Source organism: Chlorocebus sabaeus, chromosome 19 (genome assembly GCF_047675955.1).
Source record: "Chlorocebus sabaeus isolate Y175 chromosome 19, mChlSab1.0.hap1, whole genome shotgun sequence".
NCBI lineage: Eukaryota > Metazoa > Chordata > Mammalia > Primates > Cercopithecidae > Chlorocebus > Chlorocebus sabaeus.
Window position 1 is genome coordinate 21,454,211 of NC_132922.1, and position 23,320 is coordinate 21,477,530.

Consider the following 23,320-nt stretch of genomic DNA (forward strand, 5'->3'; position numbering starts at 1 on the left):
CTATCTTTGTGGCCTAGGGTGGCTGTTGATCTTCAGCTTTGGTATATTCATTCCAGAGAGCAGGATGGAGGAAGGGAAGAAGAAGGAAGATTTTCTGGAAGTTCCACATGGCACAGTGCTTACAAATCATTGGCTTAAAGGTTAGTCATATGGCCATACCTAGCTACAGGGGAGACTAAAAGAAAAACCATAATCGTCACAATGATTGATGACTTCGGTGTGCACTTTGTACACCATGCATGGTGCATTGCCTCCTTTGGGCCACATAGCAGCCCCGAGGAATGGGCATCAGAGGAGACAGAGGCACAGAAAGGGCAGGTGACTTGCTCAGGGTCACACGGCTAGAAACAGCAGAACCTGGGTCATGACCCAGACCCATGTGACCCTGGGATGGGCTCCTCCCAGCTGTCCTATCTTCCTCCCAGCTCAGCTCCTTTCCAACTGCACGAAGATTGCATGCCCTCAACTATGAAATGGGGATAACAACTGTGCCCACCCCGCGGGGATATTGTGCAGATTAAGGGAGCCAGTTCAATTTCATGATTTTTGCTCGGAGTCGGGCACATGGTGAGTTTTTGGCAAATGGCACCACCATCGTCGTCACCATCATCACCATTATTACAAGTCCTAGCTGGAAGCCAAATGAGTGATCATCCAGTCCAGTCCCCTTGTTGTACACATGGGGAAAACTGAGGCCTGAACTGGGGTCAGTGGATCACTGTTGGTAATTAGCAAAGGAGTAACAGAGATCTTCACAAGGCTGAGGCCTGCCATTTCCAGCCTCTCCACGCCCCCATGAGTGCAGCCCCAGTGGCAGTCTCAGATGGCACTAACCAGCTCTGTACCACCAACTGCCCAGGGTAAAGTGGATGAGCCACAGCACCGAGAGCTCTGACAGGTGCAGCTGGCTGCTTTGTATGGGGAATTTGCCCTGCTTGACGTGGGAGACCCTTCAGGCAAGCCAGATGCCACCCCCCCTTCCCTGGATTCTTCCCACTTCCCAGCCACCCTGTCACACTGAGGGCCATCACTGTCCTTCTGGACATGCCTCAGAGCCCCCTGGGAACTAGCCAAGGCCTGGGCTGGAGAGTCTGGGCGTCATGAAGTCCAGCTCAGCCCCAGATGGAAGCCCAGCTTCCACATGCCTCTTCACCCAACCAGAAGTGGGCACTACTCAAACAGGGTCCCAACCTGCATGCAGAGACCCAAATCCCACTCCTGGGAGCACGTAACCTTATCCCTATAGGAGAGTGGGGGTTAACCCTGACCCACAGAGTCCCATCACCACTTTGTTCCCAGAGTGCCCCAGTTCCAAGATGCCCACTTATCAAAGGACCCTCTACCGATACAGAGGATCTGGTTTTTAGGTCCAGTCCTGGCTTTTCTTTTGTTCTGTTTGGCCCATGGGTCGGCAAGTAACTGCAGTTTCTTGCTGTTGGCACTGGCTTGGGAAGAGTCTGTCCTCGTCCAGCCACAGGTAGCTACAGGGCAGTTAGGAAAACTGGACTCTGAGCAGGTCCCACTGGGAGGACCCAAGACTGATGGGTTTTGGAGACCCTGAGCTCTAAGGACCTGCCTTAGAGCTGAACCAGTTAAGACCTGAATCAATGTATCCCCCTAATTCAGTCAGGGTTCAAGCACAGAAACAGAAACACCAGGGCATATAGATTAAGAAATTTGTCTCAGGTGTTGAACTTACATGATTCTGGGAACTACTTAAGAAGTTTCAGGCTGGATGTGGTGGCTCACACCTGTAATCCCAGCACTTTGGGAGGCTAAGGCAGGTGGATCACTTGAGCACATGGGCAAAACCCCGTCTCCACAAAAAATACAAAAATTAGCCAGGTGTGGTGGCACGTGCCTGTAATCCCAGCACTCTGGGAGGCCAAGACAAGAGGATCACTTGAGGTCATGAGTTAGAGAAAAGCCTGGGCAACATGGCAAAACCCCGTCTCTACTAAAAATACAAAAATTAGCTGGGCATGGTGGCACACACCTGTAGTCCCAGCTACTCAGGAGGCTGAGGTAGGAGGATTTCTTGAACTTGGGAAACAGAGGTTGCAGTAAGCTAAGATTGCGCCACTACACTCCAGCCTCGGTGACAGAGTGAGACCCTGTCTCAACAACAACAACAAAAGTAGTAGTTTTGGGAAGACAGTTGTCCTTGAGTTAGATGTTGGAGCTTGCAGTGCACCGGGCAGGCCATCTGGAAGGAGGAGAGATGTAAAGTGGGAGAGGGCAAGAACATACTAGAATCCGTAGGCGGGAGCTGGAGCCCACATGGACAGGCTGAAACGTATGTCTGTTCTTGTTGCTGCTGGCCTTGATGGTGTGCATGGGCACCTTGAAGAAGCAGGGCCCTTCCTCATGGAGCTGAAGATTTGCACACCTGGCCTAGGAGTCAAGAGATGCCCAAGGCAGATTTAGGGGAAGGAGGAGCAGTTGCAGGCCTGTCTCGGCCTCACCCACAAAGTGAGCCATCAGTCAGCTTCTGTGTGTGCTAGCTATAAAAAGGGCTTTGGTTTCATCTCTGCCCCACAAATTTTGCACAGGAATCTCTCCTCTGGCCCACTCAGGAAGGGAATTCTGAGAAATGTCATTCAGCATAGCCAAAATCTCTCATTACCTACTCCAGCCTCTGAGGCCTCCCTGATAATCTTTCTAGCCATTGATGTGGATTTATCAATTCCCTTCTGTCCTCCTGCCCTCCCTAACTCCCATTATCCATTAGGGATGTATATGGGAGGATGTGTGTCGGTTATATGCAAATACTACACCTTTTTTTTTTTTTTTTTGAGACAGAGTGTCGCCCTGTCGCCCAGGCTGGAGTGCAATGGCCCAATCTCGGCTCACTGCAACCTCCACCTCCTGGGTTCAAATGATTCCCCTGCCTCAGCCTCCCAAGTAGCTTGGATTACAGGCATCCGCCACCACACTCAGATAATTTTTGTATTTTTCGTAGAGACAAGGTTTCACCATGTTGGCCAGGCTGGTCTCGAACTCCTGACCTCATGATCTGCCTGCCTTGGCCTCCCAAAGTGCTGGGATTACAGGCATGCATCACCGTGCCCGGTCTTTTTTTTTTTTTTTTTTTTTTTCCTGAGACAGTGTCTCGCTCTGTTGCCCAGGTTGGAGTGCAGTGGCGTGATATTGGCTCACTGCAAGCTACGCCTCCCGGGTTCACGCCATTCTCCTGCCTCAGCCTCCTGAGTGGCTGTGACTACAGGTACCCGCCACCAGGCCCGGCTAATTTTTTGTATTTTTAGTAGAGACGAGGTGTCACCTTGTTAGCCAGGATGGTCTCAATCTCCTGACCTAGTGATCCACCCTCCTCGGCCTCCCAAAGTGCTGGGATTACAGGCATGCTTTTTTTTTTTTTTTTTTTTTTTTAAATTTGAGACAGAGTCTCACTCTGTGGGCCAGGCTGGAGTGCAGTGGCATGATCTAGGCTCACTACAACCGCTGCCTCCTGGGCTCAGGTGATTCTCCCATCTCAATCTCCTAAGTAGCTGGGACCACAGGAGTGCGTCACCATGCCTGACTGATTTTTCTATTTTAAGCAGAGACAGAGTTTCCTTATGTTGGCCAGACTGCTCTTGAACTCCTGGGCTCAAGTGATCCACCCACCTCGGCCTCCCAAAGTGCTGGGATTACAAGTGTGAGCCACTTCGCCCAGCCATTATACCATTTTATATAAGGGACTTGAGCATCTCAGAATTTTGGTATCCACGAGGGGTCCTAGACCAATCTGAGGGACAGCTGAATATATACAATAGCGTATTATTCAGCCATAAAAAGACATGTAATCCTGACATATGCTACACCATGGATGAACCTTGAAGATATTATTTATGGTACGTGAAATAAACCAGATACAAAAGGACAAATATTGTATAATTTCACATATATGAGGTACCCAGAGGAGTCAAATTCATGGAGAGAGAAAGTAGAATAGTTGGCCGGGCACGGTGGCTCATGCCTGTAATCCCACCATTTTGCGAGGCTGAGACGGGCAGATCACTTGAGATCAGGAGTTCCAAATCTGCCTGGTCAACATGGGGAAACCCTGTCTCTACTGAAAATACAAAAATTAGCTGGGCATGGTGGTGCACGCCTGTAATCCCAGATACTCGGGAGCCTGAGGCAGGAGAGTCACTTGAACCTGGGAGGCAGAGATTGCAATGAGCCAAGATGGCGCCATTGCACTCCAGCCTGGATGACAGACTGAGACTCTGTCTCAAAAAAAGAAAAAGAAAGTAGAATAGTGGTTGCCAGGGACTACAAGGAGGGGGAAAATGGGAAGTTAGTGTTTGATGTATATAGAGCTTCGGTTTGGGAAGATGAAAAAGTTCCGGAGATGGCTGGGCACAGTGGCTCATGCCTGTGATCCCAGCATTTTGGGAGGCCAAGGTGGGCAGATCACTTAAGGTCAGAAGTTTGAGACCAGCCTGGCCAACATGGTGAAACCCCATCTCTACTAAAAATACAAAATTAGCCAGGTGGGGGTGGACGCCTGTAATCCCAGCTACTCAAGAGGCTGAGGCGGAGGTTGCAGTGAGTCGAGATTGCGCCATTTCATTCCAGCCTGGGTGACAGAGCGACACTCTGTCTCAAAAAAATAAAAGAAATTTTAGAGATAGATGGTGGTGATGGTTATGTATGTAAATGTACTTAATGTCACAAAACTGTGCACTTTAAAATGTCCCAAATGATAATTTTTTATGTTGTGTGTGTATATATGTGTACATGATGTATATGTTTATGTTATATATATTTTATCATTAAAAAAGTCTGGCCAGGCACAGTCAGTGGCACATGCCTGTAATCCCAACATTTTGGGAGGCTAAAGTGGGAGGATTGCTTGAGTCCAGGAGTTTGAGAGCAATCTGGGCAACATAGTGAGACCCCATCTCAACAACAACAAAAAAAATGTAAAAATTAGCTGGATGCGTGACTCTCAGCCACTTGGGAGAATTGCTTGAGCCCGGGAGGTCGAGGCTGCAAGGAGTCAAGGCCATGCCACTGCATTCCAGGCTAGGTGACGGAGTGAGACCCCATCTCAAGCAAAAAAAGAAAATTCCTTTATTGTTGTTTTAGTGAGATTTCAGAAGGGAGTGGAGTTACATGGATATGTTGAATTCACCACTTACCCAGGAGTTTCAGATGTTTAAAAGAGACTGTTTTGCCGGGCGCAGTGGCTCACGCCTATAATCCCAGCACTTTGGGAGGCCAAGGTGGGTGGATCACCTGAGGTCAGGAGTTTGAGACCAGCCTGGCCAACATGGTGAAACCCCGTCTGTACTAAAAATACAAAAATTAGCCAGACGTGGTGGCCCACACCTGTAATCCCAGCTACTCATGGGGTTGAGGCAGGAGAATCACTGGAGCACGGGAGGTGAAAACTGCAGTGAGCTGAGATTATACCACTGCATGCCAACCTGGGTGACAGAGTGAGACTCTATCTCAAAAAAAAAAAAAAAAAAAAAAAAAAAAAAAGGACTATTTTATTTGCTAGTGTGAAGTCAGTTTTCTGGTTTCATTATTGATTTCCAGTTTTTAAAATTGTGGTCAAGGAATAATATATGAACAATTTCTACTATATGGGAGTTTATTGACATTTTCTTTGTGCCCTAGTTGATGACCGTTAATAATTACAAACACTGACTGGGCACGGTGGCTCAAGCCTGTAATCCCAGCACTTTGGGAGGCCGAGACGGGCGGATCACGAGGTCAGAAGATCGAGACCATCCTGGCTAACACGGTGAAACCCCGTCTCTACTAAAAGTACAAAAAATTAGCCGGGCGAGGTGGCGGGCGCCTGTAGTCCCAGCTACTCGGAGGCTGAGGCAGGAGAATGGCGTGAACCCGGGAGGCGGAGCTTGCAGTGAGCCGAGATCGCGCCACTGCACTCCAGCCTGGGCGACAAAGCGAGACTCTGTCTCAAAAAAAAAAAAAAAAAATAATAATAATAATAATAATAATAATAATAATTACAAACACTACTTTTTATTAAGTGCTTACTAGTTGTCTGAAGAATATCACCCACCTTACCCACCTGGAAAACATCTAGTTTCGGCTGGGCACGGTGGCTCACGCCTGTAATCCCAGTGCTTTAGGAGGCCGAGGCGGGCTGATCATGAGGTCAGGAATTCGAGACCAGCCTGGCCAATATGGTGACACCCTGTCTCTACCAAAATACAAAAATTACCCGGATGTGGTGGCTCCTGCCTGTAGTCCTAGCTACTCTGGAGGCTGAGGCAGAAGAATCACTTGAACCTGGGAGGTGGAGGTTGCAGTAAGCCAAGATCTCAAAAAAAAAAGAGAAAACATCTAGTTTTTCTGGACATGTTAGTCCCATTTTCCAGATAGGGAAGTTGAGGTAAAGAAACTAAGTAATATGCTGATGGACCCACAGCCAGGAAGTGGCTGAGCTGCACTAATTTTTTTTTTTTTTTTTTTTTTGAGACGGAGTCTCACTCTGTAGCCCAAGCTGGAGTGCAGTTGGCATGATCTTGGCTCACTGTAACCTCTGCCTCCCAGGTTCCAGTGATTCTCCTGCCTCAGCTTCCCGAGTAGCTGAGACTACAAGCATGTGCCACCATGCCTGGCAAATTTTTTGTATTTTAGTGTAGACAGGGGTTTCAACATGTTGCCCAGGCTGGTCTCAAACTCCTGAGCTCAGGCAGTTCACCTGCCACAGCCTCCCAAAGTACTAGAATTACAGGCATGAGCCATCAAGCCCAGCTAGCTGAATATTAACACAGGCTGGGCATAGTGGCTCACACCTGTAATCCCAGCATTTTGGGAGGCCAAGGCAGGAGGATCACTTGAGGCCAGGAGTTTGAGACCAGCCTGAACAACATGGTGAGACCTCCCACCAACCTCTATTTTTTAAAATTAATACAAATAGTAGCTCCCATTTAACGGGGACTTATAGGCTCCAGCCACTGTACATTAGTTCTATAATTTAATCTCTACAGCAACCTTGCAAGAAGGCACAACCAACCTATGTTAGTCTGTCTTGTACTGCTTTAACAGAATACCTTGGTAATTTATAATAAACAGAAATGTATTTGGCTCACGGTTCTCAAAGTCCAGAAGTCCAAGGGCATGTTGCCAACATCTGCTCAGCATCTGGTGGGGGCCTCCTTGTATCTTCCCACGGTAGAAAGGGAGAGGGTGAGAGAGAGTGCAAGAGATCTAACACACAGCCTCAAGCCCTTCCGTGATTGGCATTAGTCCACTCATGAGAGTAGAGACTTCATGACCCAAACACCTCCTGTTACGCCCCATCTCCTAACACTGTTGCAGTGGGAACTGCCAACATGTGCTTCCTGGGGGATGCATTCAAACCACAGTAAGCCCCATTTTTCAGACTGGAAACTGAACTCCCATAGCTGAAGATCTGAGTCCAGGTGGGGTTGAGAGCCTGGGCTTTTTCTTTTCTCTTTTTTTTGAGACAAGAGTCTGTTGCCCAGGCTGGAGTGGAGTGGCATGATCTTGGCTCACTGCAACCTCCGCCTCCCAGGTTCAAGTGATCCTCCTGTCTCAGCTCCCCCAGTAGTTGGGATTACACGCACATGCCACCATCCCTGGCTAATTTTTGTGTTTTTAGTAGAGATGGAGTTTCTCCATGTTGGCCAGGCTGGTCTCAAACTCCTACCTCAAGTGATCCACCCACCTCGGCCTCCCAAAGCATTGGGATTACAGGCGTGAGCCACCACGCCCAGCTGAGAGCCCGGGCTTTTTCGATGCATTGGCGGAGGGTAGTTCAGTATAGGGGTACCTGAGAGAGCAGAGCTTTTCAAGAGGGAGCCTGTGGTGTACAGCTAGGAGGGGCTGAGCAGGAATTTGCTACTGGGAAGACCAGAGATGGTGCACTGAGGACATCTGCAGCAAGCAGAGCTGGGGGCAAAGGCTGGGATCCCTGGCAAGCTCTAGGCCCCTCTGCCCTGGGGGTTGTGCCAGGCCTGGGCTGGGCAGGAGGGATGGGAAACTGCCTGCCCTCAGCAAGTAGGTAGAGGCTGGTGTTCCTGAGGCTGTGGACAAAGCCACCTCCTTCCTCCTTTTAGAAAGGCTCTGTGGCAACTTCTAGAGATTTGCAGGATGAAAACAACAGAAACCAGCAAGCAAACAGAGACTGGAGTAGAGGAATAGTAATCACAGAGGAAGAAGAGTGCGGAAAGGCTGGGAATAGAAAGGCATAGCGGCCCCTGTGCAAGGATGGCATTTGAAGGGAACAGTGGTGGTTAGTGGCACCAGTGTGCACTCTAGTGGGTGCAGAGGGAAAGAATACTTAATTTGTTCATGTATTTATGCACCCATTCATTGTGGAGGGAGGATGGGAAGGACGTTGCTCTGAGATTCTGAGCATCAGAAAGGGGAAGGGACTTGCTGAGGGTCACAGAATGCCAGTGGTAGGGGTCACAGTGGGTCATTTCACGAGACCGCACGAACTCTCAACCTTCCTGGCATTGGATGAAACCTCATGAGGCAGGTAAGGGTGAGTGGAGAAGAAAGCATGGGGCCTACCGTCATCAGCCCTAGCCTTGACTCCCCATTCAGCCCATTGTAGCTATGGGAAGGTGGGAAAGTCCCTCAACATTTCAGGACTTCAGTGGCCTCATCTGTAAAATGGGGTTATCTTAGCATCTACCTATTGAGAACAGTGAGAGTTAAATGAAGTGATGGATGTCAAGGGCATACAATGATGCTTGGCACATGGTGGGTGCACAGGTCTCAGAGAAGAGAAACTGAGGCCCAAAGAACTGGACAGGCCAGGTGCAGTGGCTCACACCTGTAATCCTAGCACTTTGGGAGGCCCAGGCGGCCAGATCAACTGAGGTCAGGAGTTCGAGATCAACCTGGCCAACATGGTGAAACCCTGTCTCTACTGAAATACAAAAATTAGCCAGGCATGGTGGCGGGCACCTGTAATCCCAGCTACTTGGGGGGCTGAGGCAGCAGAGTGGCTTGAACCCAGGAGGTGGAGGTTGCAGTGAGCCAAGACCGTGCCACCACACTCCAGCCTGAACAACAAAAGCGAGACTGTCTCAAAACAAAAATAAAAACAACAAACAGGCCGGGCGCGGTGGCTCAAGCCTGTAATCCCAGCACTTTGGGAGGCCGAGACGGGTGGATCACGAGGTCAGGAGATCGAGACCATCCTGGCTAACACAGTGAAACCCCGTCTCTACTAAAAAATACAAAAAACTAGCCGGGCGAGGTGGTGGGCGCCTGTAGTCCCAGCTACTCGGGAGGCTGAGGCAGGAGAATGGTGTAAACCCGGGAGGCGGAGCTTGCAGTGAGCTGAGATCCGCCCACTGCACTCCAGCCTGGGCGACAGAGCGAGACTCCGCCTCAAAAAAAAAACAAAAACAAAAACAAAAAAAAAACAACAAACAAAATTAGCTGGGCATGGTAGCATGGGCCTTTAATCCCAGCTACTCCGGAGGCTGAGGCAAGAGAATCACTTGAACCTGGGAGGTGGAGCTTGCAGTAACGAGATCGAAACTGTCTCAAAAACAAAGGACTAGACAGCCCTGTCTCCACCAGCCAGCTCAAATCGGGCAGGGTATAAAAAACCTGGGGCTTGGGGAAAAGTTTTAAAATGTCCTGGCTGGACACAGAGGCACATACCTGTAATCCCAGAACTTTGGGGGCTGAAGCAGGAGGATTGCTTGAGGCCAGAAGTTTGAGAGCAGCCTGGGCAACATAGTGAGACCTAACCTCTAAAATAAATAAAAATAGGCTGGGCGTGGTGGCTCACGTCTGTAATCCCAGCACTTTGGGAGGCAAAGGCGGGCAGATCATTTAAAGTCAGGAGTTCGAGACCAGCCTGGCCAACATGGTGAAACCCCGTTTCTACTAAAAATACAAAAATTAGTTGCGCGTGGTAGGCGGATTGGGCAAAAAGAGTGAGACTCCATCTCAAAAAAAATAAATAAATAAATAAATAAATATTAAAACTAGCCAGGAGGTAGTATTATTGTCAGCAAGTGTGTATTTCTTGGGAGAAAGTGAGTGCCCTCTCTTTCTCTCTCTCTCCAGGTGGGCTTGGCTACCATTGGCTCTGCTCCCCCCATCCTAGGGCAAGGAGCTCCTCCTGGGCCTGGGGTCTCAGAGGGCTGGGGCACCCACACATGCTCCAGGTGTGGCTGTTCCAGTTGCAGCTGTCAGCATTTGATGGTGTGGATGACTCAGGCAAGTGTGGCTAGGTGGGTTTAGTGATGGGGGCAGAAAGGGAAGTTTCCTTAGAGGCCCCCTTCCCTGCTTCTGTCACCCACCTCTGCAAGCTGTAATTATCAAGCCTTTGATATTGAACTGTACTTCCTCCTACTAGTATACTTTTAGCTCTCCTGCCAGACCATGCTGCGGGAGAGCAGGTCCAGGTCCTCATGGAAGTAGGCGAGAAATCAGTTCTGCCCACTGGTCTTTTCCTGATCTCTACTTGGAGGCAGTCATGGAACTGCCGTGGAATTGTTGGGAAAGTTTAATGAGTTAATATGCAGAAGCGCTTCACACAGTGCCTAGTTAATGGTTAACTACTAGGAATAGTCTCACCCTTCACAGTTCAGGTTGGGTGTCACTTCCTCCAGGAAGCCTTCCCTGACTTTCCCAGGCTGACTTTGGTGCCTGCATCCCCTGTGCCTCCCTGGTACTTCCTACCACTCTGAGTTATAATTGTCCCTTTATTTGTCTTTCTCCCATACTCAACAGTGAGCCCCCGGGGGGCACTGTGCCATACCCTGTTCACTGTTGCATTCCCAGTGTGCCTGGCTCAGGTGGCAGTGACAATTATATTTTAGGTGAATGAGTGAAGCTCATGAGAGCTGGGGATCTGGGACCAGGCCCTCAGCCCTGTCACTCACATGCTATTTGATTTAAGTTCTCAGGGTTGAAGTTCCCCCCAAGATGAAATGGAGCTAAAACAACCCCTTCCTCATGGGGCTGATGTCAGGAGGAAATGAGATGTTCTGCACACTCCCTGGCATGCTATGTGTTCCATAAACATTCACTGTTATTCTACAGTTCCTGATTAAATACACTCTACTTGGCCGTGTGTGTGTTGGCTCATGCCTGTAATCCCAGCACTTTGGAGGTGGATTGCTTGAAGTCAGGAGTTTGAGACCAGCCTGGCCAACATGGCAAAACCCCATCTCTACTACAAATACAAATATTAGCCAGGCATGGTGGTGTGCAACTGCAGTCCCAGCTACTCACGAGGGTGAGGCAGGAGGATTGCTTGATCATGGGAGGCAGAAGTTGCAGTGAACCAAGTTTGCACAACTGCACTCCAGCCTGAGTGACAGAGCGAGACTCTGTCTCAAAAAAAGCCGGGCATGGTAGCTCATGACTATAATCCCAGCTCTTTGGGAGGCCAAGGCGGGCGGATGACCTGACGTCAGGAATTCGAGACTAGCCTGGTCAACATGGTGGAACCCCATCTCCACTAAAAATACAAAAATTAGCTGGGTGTGGTGGCAGGTGCCTGTAATCCCAGCGACTCGGGAGGCTGAGGCAAGAGAATGCTTCAGCCTGGGAGGCAGACGTTGCAGTGAGCCGAGATTGCTGCCACTCCACTCCAGCCTTGGGGACGGACTGAGACCTCGGCTCACCAAAAACAACAACAACAAAACCCCCTCTACTTGTCCAGGCGTCCCCTAGTCCCTCCAACCCAAAGGAACTTCAGTTTTAGCTCTGGACTCCCATAGCCTCCCAGTATGTCCCCCTGTCACAGAATCAGTCACACTTGTGACTTGCTCCTCTGTTACCCCCTCTCCCCAGAAGCTGTAGGTTCAGCAAGGGCAGGGCCTTAGCCTCACCCATCTGACTATCCAGCACCTAGCCCAGGGCCTGGCTCAAACCAGGGGCTTGGAAAATGCGTTCTGCAGGGCTCAGACACCTGGCTCCCTTGCACCGGGGGGCCTGCGAGGTTTTCCTGCCTCGGCACAGTTCTTCCGCCTGGATTACCCTTTCCTTCTCTCTTCAGCCTATGTAACTCTGTTCTTATTTGGCAAGACAGCGCAAATGCCATCTTCCCCAGGAAGTCCTTCCTGAGCCACCCAGTGCTGTGACCTCTCTCTCCTTGGAAATCTGAAAGCTCTGACTCCTTCAACCACTAACTTGCCACTTGTACATAAGCTCTCCAGCTTGATACCTTTAGGTCTGTTGGTTTGTTTTGTTGGATAATTTTTCTCTTCCCATGTTACTTTCCCAGTGAAATTTTGTTTTCCACTGAGGTGGGTGGCATTTACCAATGTCTTATCATCAGAGAAAGGCAGTTCCTCCAGAGAGCTGCGTATCACACATGCTGCATAGCACATACATACATATAAAATTATTCCAGGCACACAGAGGAAAGATTGTGTGAGGACATAGCAAGACGGCAGCCATCTGCAAGCCAAGGAGAAAGGCCTCAGAGGAAAGGAACCCTGCCAGTACCTTGATCTTAGACTTCCAGTCTCCAGCACTGTGAGAAAAGAAATTCCGTTGTTGAAGCCAAAAAATAAAAATTTAAAAAAATTCCATTTGTTCCCTACTTTTTTTTTTTTGAGACAGAGTCTCACTTTGTCACCCAGGCTAGAGTGCAGTGGCGCGATCTCGGCTCACTGCAAGCCCTGCCTCCCATCCTCTCCTGAGGCAGGAGAGTGGCGTGAACCTGGGAGGTGGAGCTTGCAGTGAGCCGAGATTGCACCACTGCACTCTAGCCTGGGCGACAGAGCGAGACTCCATCTCAAATAAAGTAAAATAAAATAAAATAAATAAATAAATAAAAATGGAATAAGGTTTGTAATTTAGATAACTGTATTTCACCAATGCCAATTTCCTGGTTTTGCTATTATACTACAGATATATAAAATGTCACCATTGTGGGAAGCTGGGTGAAGGGTACATGGGACTCAATTTTGGTACTAATTTTGCAATTTCCTTTAAGTCTATAATTATTTCAAAATAACAATTTTAAAGGCTTTGAGGCTGATTAAGCATACAAAATTATGTTAAATATAAAACAGTAATATCTATATTAGATAGGACATACAGACTTAACTGTGCAAGCTTATTTATTAACAAGTTTTTGATAATATTAAAAAAGATTGATAACCTTAGGGGACTGTTTTTGAGATTAGCAGTACCATCCATGTAATGGAATACTATGCAGATATTGGAAAGTGCCAAGTAGAAATGTATTTACTATTTTGGGAAACTTTTACCAATATTTTGGTGAGTTAAAAAATATCAGTTGAGGCTGGGCACAGAGGCTCACGCCTATAATCCCAGCACTTTGGGAAGCCAAGGTGGGCAGATCACTTGAGGTCAGGAGTTCAAGACCAGCCTGGCCAACATGGTGAACCACCCCTCCTACTAAAAATACAAAAATTAGCCGGGCATGGTGGTGCATGCTTGTAATCCCAACTATTTGGGAGGCCCAGGCAGGAGAATCGCTTGAACCTGGGAGGCAGAGGTTGCAGTGAACCAAGATCACGACACTGCACTCAAGTCCAGGCAACAGAGGGAGACCCTGTCTCAAAACAAACAAACAAAAAAATGATCTATCAAGTCTGGAAGAATATTCACAGAAATATTAAAAGTTGATTGTCTTAGATCAGTGAGATTGCAGATGGTTTTTTTTTTTTTTTCTTTTTTTGAGACAGGGTCTGGATCTGTTGCCCAGGCTGGAGTGCAGTGCTGCAATTATAGTTCACTGTAACCTCAACCTCCCCAGCTCAAGCCATTCTCCTGCCTCAGCCTCCTGAATAGCTGGGACTACAGGTATGAGCCACTGTGTCCGGCTCAAGGTCACTCATCTTAAGAATGGAAGAGTTCAAACTAGAGCTGCAGAGACAGACACCCCTCTCTAAAAAAAAAAAAAGAAAAAAAAAAGTGTCCGGGTGCAGTGGCTCATGCCTGTAATCCCAGCACTTTGGGAGGCCGAGGTGGGAGGATCTCTTGGGTGCATGATTTCGAGACCAGCCTGAGCAATATGGTGAGACTGCCTCTCTCTACAAAAAATAAACAAACAAGTAAATAATAAATAATTAGCCGGGCGTAGTGCTGCGCACCTGTGCTCCCAGCTGCTTGGGAGGTTGAGGTGAGAGGATCACCTGAGCCCGGGAGGCGGAGGTTGCAGTGAGCCCAGATCTTCAAGCCACTGCACTCTAGCTTGGGCAACAGAGCAAGACCCTGTTTCAAACCAAAAAAAAAAAAAAAAAGAGTGACCTTGAGCAAAACCCTGCCCCTCTTAGAACTTCAGACTTGCCATCTTTACACAGAAGATGGACTTCAAAGTCCCTACGATCTTGCCCGGCCCCCTCACGCTGAATTAACTAGCGGGCTGGTTTCCCAGGGGCTCTGCGGGAGACTGCAGCATAGCACCGCCGCGGCAGCCGAGGGGTTAATACCGTTGGGCTCGGCCCCTTTTCTTGCCCCGCCCCACGGCCACCACCCCCGCCAGGGTTGTACCCTTGACCCCGCCTTCAGGCCTTGCGTCCACCGGAAGTACCCGCGCGCGGGCAGCTCACTTCCGCCCGGCAGGTGACAGCCGCGGGGCTCCGAGCCGCCGGCAGCCGGGACGCACCGGGAGAGCGAGAGGTGGAAGCCGCGGACATTTTGGTGCCAAGCCGAACCGAGCCGTGGCGCCGGGAGCTGTTGGGACCTGCGGGTGAGGAAGCGGGGACCTGGGCGAGCCAGGAGAAGAAGTGGGGCGGGGAGTCAGGGGTCCTAGGTGAGGGGTTTGCGGGGTCAGAGGTCATGAAGAGGACGCGGCGCTGCAGAGGCGCGAGCGGCGTCCCCAGCCAGAGGAGGAGGAAGGGCTGAGGGTTCGTTCATTCATTCGCTTCCACTTGGCCGCCGGCCTGTTCCTCCGCCGCCCCAGATCCGCAGCCCTTCCTGGGGCTCCCGCCCAGAGAGACTCTTAGATTTAGGCCCCGAGGAATTCCTTACTGGCCGGAGGGAAAACTCTTCGGGCTCTAGTTTCCTCTTTCAGGCTCACCCGCATGGCCATCCTGATGCCTCCTAGTTGTTCAGGGCGTTATCTCTTTGCCAAGGTTGAAAAAAAGGAAAGAAAGAAAAATTAGAAAAAGGTCCCGTGCCGCCCGCCCGCGGCTACGCACGGGCTTGGTCTTGTGTGTTGGAGCCTCTAAGACAACATGTTGACTGAATGGGGACACCGGTGATAATGCTAAAATAACGAGGGAGATGCTTGCTAGTGGCTATCGAGCCCCTTCTGTGTACCCGGCACTGTGCTAAACACTTTCCTTACAATGACACATTTAAACTTCACAGCAACCTTTTTGGGGATTAAAGATCCCTGTTTTATCGATGAGGACATTGAGGCACAGAGAGGTTAAATCACACACGTAAGGTCATTCGGGTAGTAGAGGCAAGCCCAGCTTTCCTGCCCAGGCTCTCAGGGACCTGCAAAGTACAGAGACAAAGGAAAGACTGGAGTAAGGTTGGGGAGTAGGGGATATTTAAGACTTTTAGCCGGGCGCAGTGGCTCATGCCTGTAATCCCAGCACTTTGGGAGGCTGAGGCGGGTGGATCACGAGGTCAGGAGTTCAAGACCAGCCTAACCAACATAGTGAAACCGTCTCAACTAAAAATACAAAAATTAGCTGGGCGTGATGGCGCAAGCCTGTAATTCCAGCTACTTGGAAGGTTGAGGCAGGAGAATCGCTTGAACCCAGGAGGCGGAGGTTGTAGTGAGCCAAGATCGTGCCACTGCACTCCAGCCTGGGCCACAGAGTGAGACTCCATCTCAAAAAAAAAAAAAAAAAAAAAAAGACTTTTAGCTGCCGTTGTATTTATTTGGATTTATGTCAAGATGTAGCCTTATTGTTTTTTGTCTGATCTTCATAAGGGTCATTTGATTCGCTTTCTTTAGGATAAAATAATCCTGCAGACTGTTGCTATTAGTGATATCTCTCAGGGCAAGAGTCTAAGATTTTCCTGACTTTGGGGAACAGTGAGACACAAAACAGGCTATCCGTGAAAGCTATTTGAAGACTATCCAGAACTTCTCTTCAGAGTGGTTGAGCTGCATTCCTTTTGTTCTAAAAAGAGAGGAACCACATGACCTCTAGGGGATCTTTTGGTCCTAGGTTCTGGAAGAAGGTACCCAGAGGAAGAATCTTTGCCTTTCTGAGAAATATGCAGGCCCCATGGCTTCTCGCCAGAGCTGAGCACATCTTACTTGGGAGGTGGTGCGATGGTTTGGTGGCTGAAGGACAAGGCTGTATGAATCTGAGCCTCATTCCATTGCGGATATTCACTTGCTTCAATTCTACCTCAGTTTCCCTGACATCAACATGAGAAAGACCTGCCGCCTTCCTGTCTGTTCCTAGGGGTATGAACCTGTGAATGAACCTGCGAGGGCTTCCACATGCTTCTGAAGAAAGCTGTATATAAATATTACTGTAATACCTTTTTTTTTTTTTTTTAGCTCTATGATCTGTTGTCCTAGTTCCATTGAATTCACAGAAACTTAATATTGTCACCTTACTCCCATCCTTCCAAGGGAAGATTTCAGATGAAGCAACTTGTCACAGAGGGTAGGAACATGAGCAGAGCTCAGAGCCTGTGGTTTTCTGTCCTGAGTTGAGCCCACCAGTGTCCTCTGACCTCTTAGAAACTGTCATGAGGAGCAGCTTCAGTAGTTCTCAAAGAGTCAGATCCCTCAGAGGTTGTGTGGAGATCATCTGTTGAGTGTGAGTCAGTGGAGGCTTCCCCCTGAGCTGCTTCAAGAGCCCAGAGGTATGAAGGAAAGATCACTCGACTCCCAGTCAGTCAGCCCTGGGTTCAACCCCAGCTCAGCAGTTCAGCAGCTTCCTGGCAGTGTGACCTGACCTGGAAGGTTTACATAGGCTGGCCCTCCTTTACCTCAGCTCTAAAATCATACTGGCCACCCTCTCTGACTCCCCTACCCCTGCTTTGTGTGAGGGTTAGATGGGAAAATTTGTGCAGGGCCTGTGATTTTTGGGTGCTTTGACTCGAGGCTGACTGATGCCTGCTGGGGGGCCCGTGTCTGAGGAAGTCTGCCAACCTTGGCTTCTGGAGCGTTACTTCCTTCTGCAAACAGAGACCTTAATGTACTCAGGACTTCTTCCACCCTTCTTGTTTCACTTCCTAAAAGTAGTTCAGAACAAGTTCAGTTTGTTGGTCCTTCTGACTTTGAGCTCGGACTTGCATCTTTTTCTGGTTATTCTCTGAAACTCTTGCATTTCTTAACTGCCCGCTTCCCAGGAACTTCCCGTGTCTGGCACCAAAGCCTGACGTGCTGACAATAAGCAAACATGGCTTGGGTTTTACACTTTGCTGTGTTTCTGAAAGTTGAGGGGACATTTGTGCCTTGCAGACATTTCTTTTTCTCGAAAAAAGAATTTTTAGGTATTGGCCGGGCGCGGTGGCTCAAGCCTGTAATCCCAGCACTTTGGGAGGCCGAGACGGGCGGATCACGAGGTCAGGAGATCGAGACCATCCTGGCTAACACGGTGAAACCCCGTCTCTACTAAAAAATACAAAAAAACTAGCCGGGCGAGATGGCGGGCGCCTGTAGTCCCAGCTACTCGGGAGGCTGAGGCAGGAGAATGGCGTAAACCCGGGAGGCGGAGCTTGCAGTGAGCTGAGATCCGGCCACTGCACTCCAGCCTGGGCGACAGAGCAAGACTCCGTCTCAAAAAAAAAAAAAAAAAAAAAAAAAAAGAATTTTTAGGTCTTTTGCCTAAAAGAGATCATTGATACTATCACAGCCCAGAAGTGATTTTTCTGTTCTTTATCTCCTCGCATGGAGAGGAACAAATACTCCTGAGAAAAAATGTCAGCAAAGCAGTTGGGGAATCCTTAAAGAAAATTCTGCTTGAAAATTCATCAGTGGCTCCTAGTTGCCCTCAGGCTAAAACTCACATTCCTTAATGTGACATTCAAGGCCCTTTGGATTCTGACCCCTGCCTAGCTCTCTTTCATCATCTCTCCTACTCCATACTCACCTTTCCCAAGCTCCCGTCAACCTCAGCTGCTTGCCACTTCTGCAAGCCCCAACTCTTTTTTTTTCTTTTTTTGAGACAGGATCTTGGTTTGTTACCCAGACTATAGTACAGTGGAGCTATCATAGCTCACTGCAGGCTCCAACTTGTGGGCTTGAACGATCCTCCCGCCTCAGCCTCCCAAGTAGCTAGGACTACAGGTAAGTGCCACTGTGCTTGGCAAATTGTCTTTATTTTTTGTAGAGATGGAGTCTTGCTATGTTGCTCAGGCTGGTCTCAAACTCCTGGCCTCAAGCAGTCTTTCCACCTGGGCCTCCCAAAGTGCTGGGATTACAGGCATGAGCCACCACACCTGGCCTTCCAACTCTCTGTCTTTGCTTTGTGCTATTCCCTCTGCCTAAACACCATTTCCTGCTCCCCCAACCTTACCTGCCTACCTGCAGTACTACTTGGTTCTTCCCATCTGATCATCACCCCTAAGTCTGAGCTAGATGCCCCTTCTTGATGTCCTGTGGCAAGGGTCACAGTGGGTTGTGATTGTTTACGTGGCTCTCTTCCAAGTAAATAGCTCTTTTTTTTCTTTCTTTCTTTCTTTCTTTTTTTTTTTGAGACAGAGTCTTGCTTTTTTCCTCCATGCTGGAGTGCAGTGGCGCGATCTCAGCTCACTGCAACCTCCACCTCCCGGGTTCGAGAGATTCTCTTGCCTTAGCCTCCAGAGTAGCTAGGATTACAGGTGCCTGCCACCATGTTTGGCTAATTTTTGTATTTTTATTTTTATTTATTTATTATTTATTTATTTATTTATTTTTTTTGAGACGGAGTCTTGCTCTGTAGCCCGGACTGGAGTGCATTGGCTGGATCTCAGCTCACTACAAGCTCCGCCTCCCGGGTTTACGCCATTCTTCTGCCTCAGCCTCCGGAGTAGCTGGGACTACAGGCGCCCGCCACCTCGCCCGGCTAGTTTTTTGTATTTTTGGTAGAGACGGGGTTTCACCGTGCTAGCCAGGATGGTCTCGATCTCCTGACCTTGTGATCCGCCCGTCTCGGCCTCCCAAAGTGCTGGGATTACAGGCTTGAGCCACCGCGCCCGGCCTAATTTTTGTATTTTTAGTGGAGGCAGGGTTTCACCATGTTGGCCAGGCTGGTCTTGAACTCCTGACCTCAAGTGACCCACCCACCTTGGCCTCCCAAAGTGCTGGGATTACAGGTGTGAGCCACAGCACCCAGCCAGTAAATAGCTCTTAATCCTTGATGAAGACCTGCCTTAACTATGTCTCCAGCACCCAGTGAGACGTCTGGTACATAGTTGGTGCTCAGCAGGTGTTCAATGAGTGAATGAATGAATATTGCATTGAATTGTTAGGATTCCTTGACTCCTAAGGGGTTCAAAGCACTTTCTAGATTATCTCCTGTCCATCCTCATGTCACCTCATAGAGACAGGGAGAAATCTGATCAGTGCTGAGACTACTTTCAAACTACAGTTGCTACCACCAGACAGCCGCCAGAGTGTTTCAGGGCTTCCAGAGGCCTGGGAATCTGGTACCGAGCAGGGAAGTGGTAAACTCTCTCTCGGTAGTAGTAATAGTGGCTAACATTTTTTAGGCATTTTGTGGGCTGGGCACTGCTAAGGGATAGGTGTGTATTGACTTGTTTTGGCCTCACAAACCCCTCAGGCGTGTAACACTGCAGTTCCCATTTTACAGTTGTGCTGCAGTTGTGCCTGTTTGCTTTGTAGAGCCTGGGAGAGCCCCTGTCCTACCTGCTATGGCTGCCTTCACCTACCCACTCCTTGTGTTTAGATTGTCCCCTCTTATATAGTGGAGCTGAGGAAGGACTTGGCTATGGTGCTACACTCCTATGCCTCATGCTCTCTGGGTCTTTAGTCTTGAACTTGACTTCTGACCTCTGTCAGGAAGGGAGGCCTCTCCTAGTTATGGTATGAGCGTAGCCTAACTCTGGGTTGACCCCACAAGGCCCAGAGTTCGTCAGTTACTGGGATGCCTTAGTCACTGATCCCCCAGGTTACCACCAGTTACCACAGTCCGCCCTGTGGACTCAGAGCTGGAAGGTGGTAGGTTTGTACCTGATGTAAATGACGAGTTGATGGGTGCAGCACACCAACACGGCACAAGTATACATATGTAACAAACCTGCACGTTGTGCACATGTACCCTAGAACTTAAAGTATAATTAAAAAAAAAAAAAAAGTCAGGTCTCAAAAGCTTTAAAACTGAACCTTCATTGTTCATTTTCGGCATTTCAGTAACTGAGTTCCGTAGCAGAATAGACTTGGTTGGCAGATACTTTTTACCACACCCTCCTTACATTTAGGATCTTAAGCATATTGCGAGTGGAATAACACAATTTCAGTAGAACCAGCCTTGGGTCTGCTGCTGTGGTGGTCTTCATTGCCTGATCCCCGAGTGTGGGTGGCTGGCTGCTGGGACACTGAGGACAGGGACTTCCTAAGTCCAGCATTCATTCGGTATTTATCGAGGCCTGCTAATGCCTGATGCTGGCCTATGCTGATAGGTCAACAGGCCAGATATGGCTTCAGGCTTCAGATAAGCCCTCAAGTTGCTTACTTCATTCTAGCGGGAGAGAGAGACAAAGAAGTAGAGAAAAAAAGCAATGATTAGAAAAACCAATAAGCCACGAGGGAAACAAAAGGCACAGCAGCCAGAGCCTGTTAAAATATAAGTCAGATGTCAGGACTCCTCTGCTCAAAACCCTCCAGTGGCTCCAGCTCACTCAGTAAAAGCCAGAGACCTCATGCTTGCTCATAAGGCCCCCTGCATTCTCCTGTGACTTCCTGACCCACTATTTCCTCATTGCTCACTCAGCCACATTCACTTCCCTGCTGTTCCTCAGACACGCCAGGCACATACTCACCTTTGCACTGGCGATCTCTTTTGTTTGGCAGCCTCTTCCCCAGACAGTGTCACCTGTCACCTTCTCACGGAGGCCTTCTACGGCCACCCTAGTTAAATTTTAACTTCCCTTCCTTCCCTCTCCCCTCCCTGTCCTCCTTCCCTCCTCTTTTTTGCCTCCATAGTGTTCATCACTATCTAAGATGTTGTGTATTTTACTCATTTATCTTGCTTACAGTCTCTTTCCCCCATTAGGATGTAAACTCCATGTAGGGAAGGATGTCTGTTTCTTTCACTGCTGCATTCTCAACATGTAGAAATGTTTCTGGTCCACAGAAGATGCTCAGGAAATGTATGAATAAGAATACTGGAGGATGTGACAGAGAAATACCTTCTTAAGATTGTACATGCATGGCCAGGTGCAGTGGCTCATGCCTGTAATCCCAGCTACTTGGGAGGCTGAGGTGGGAGGATCACCTGAGGCCAGGAGTTCAAGACCAGCCTGGATAATTTAGCGAGACTCCACAAAAAACTTGAAAAGATTAGCTGGGCATGGCACATGCCAGTAGTCCCAGCTACTCAGGAGGCTGAAGCAGGAGGATTGCTTGAGCCCAGTAGTTCGATGCTGCAGTGAGCTATGATCACACCACTGCACTCTAGCCTGGGTGACAGACCAAGACTGTCTGTCTCTAAGAAAAAAAAAAAAAGATAGTACATGCAGGAAAGGTTTTTTTGGTTTGTTTGTTTATTTTTTTAAGCATCAGAGGTATCACGCTGGAAGGGAAGGTGTCTTTGAAGTGAGGTCATCTAAGCTGAGATTTGAAGGATAAATTGGAGCAGTTAGGAGGGGATAATCCAAGCAGAAGGATCAGCAAGGTTAGAGATAGTGAAGAGTTGGCTGTTAGAGGAACAAAGAAGGCATGTGGGCCTGGAGGCAAAGACCTGGTACTTATATCATATCCTGTGCCAGAGCCCCCCCGACCTTCTGCAGCTCTGTCACTCTGAGCTGATACCTGTGGGAGCAGGTGACAGTGGCTTGGCTTCACTGAACATTTCTCCCACTGGAGATGTTGCCACCTGATCTTCTACCCTTGCCCTTTCTTTTTTTTGTTGTTGTTGTTGAGACAGAGTCTCGCTTTGTCACCCAGACTGGAGTGCAGTGGCCGGATCTCAGCTCACTGCAAGCTCCGCCTCCCGGGTTCATGCCATTCTCCTGCCTCAGCGTCCCGAGTAGCTGGAACTACAGACGCCCGCCACCTCACCCGGCTAGTTTTTTGTATTTTTTAGTAGAGACGGGGTTTCACCATGTTAGCCAGGATGGTCTCAATCTCCTGACCTTGTGATCCGCCCGTCTCGGCCTCCCAAAGTGCTGGGTTTACAGGCTTGAGCCACCGCGCCCGGCCTACCCTTGCCCTTTCTTCTCTCTCTCATAATTTATTCACTTACCTTCCATTTATTGGCTGTAAATGGGCTAGGGGTCTGGCATGTTCGATTTCAGTATAGTCAGAATAGCTTGACAATCAGAGCAGATGTATCTCTGATCCTGCATAACCCAGTGAATGGAACATTGAGAAGCTGCTCTAGCAGAGGTTGGTTTACAAAACATGAAATTTGCCCCAGAAGAGAGTTGAGCACTGATCATTCAGCTATTTATTGAACATCTGTTTGCCAGGTACCAGCCTAGGAGTTAGGAATATGATAGTGAACAAAATGGACAAAATCCTTACCCCCATTTACATTATGGAATTTATAGGGGGAGAAAAAATAGACAACAAAAGTATATTTTACAGTATGTAGGTAATAGGTAATAAGTACTTCTAAGGGAAAAAGAGCAAAGAGGTGGTTTTTCTTGTTTGTTTTTTTTTTTGAGACGGAGTCTCGCTGTGTTGCCCAGGCTGGAGTGCAGTGGTGCGATCTCGGCTCACTGCCAACTCCACCTCCTGGGTTCACACCATTCTCCTGCCTCAGCCTCCTGAGTAACTGGGACTACAGGTGCCTGCCACTACGCCCAGCTAATTTTTTGTATTTTTGGTAGAGACGGGGTTTCACCGTGTTAGCCAGGATGGTCTCGATCTCCTGACCTTGTGATCCGCCCACTTCTGCCTCCCAAAGTGCAGGGATTACAGGTGTGAGCCACTGTGCCCAGCCGGGGTGGGGGTGTACAATTTTAAATAAAGTGGTCGAAGAAGGCCTCAGTGAGAAGATGACATTTGAGCCAAGACCTAAAGAGGTGAGGGACTGAGCCATGAGGCTGTCTGGAGAAAGAGTCTTCCTGGCAAAGTGAATAGCACGGGCGAAAGTCCTGGGATGGATACCTGTTGTGTTCAAGGATCAGTAAAGAGGCCTGTGCAGCTGGAACTGAGGTAATGATGAGGAGAAGAGTTCCAAGGGTAATGGCCAGCAGGGTGCACGTGTGAGAGAGAAGGGGCATGCATCTCTTACAGGGCCTGTGGGCTATGAGGCCA

General features: G+C 48.9%; 1 protein-coding gene across 3 annotated transcripts in view; it reads left to right on the plus strand.

Moving 5' to 3' along the window:
• The first annotated feature begins 14,505 nt into the window (after positions 1–14,505).
• The window catches only part of AP1B1 (adaptor related protein complex 1 subunit beta 1), a 63,044-nt gene continuing 54,229 nt past the window's right edge, over positions 14,506–23,320 (plus strand). For 2 of the 3 annotated variants that reach the window (XM_038007642.2, XM_073006837.1), the window contains exon 1: positions 14,516–14,662. The gene's annotated coding sequence lies outside the window, so the exon portion shown is untranslated. Of the gene's footprint in view, positions 14,663–23,320 lie in introns of all 3 variants that reach the window. The other variant, XM_007975327.3, reaches the window with a different exon arrangement.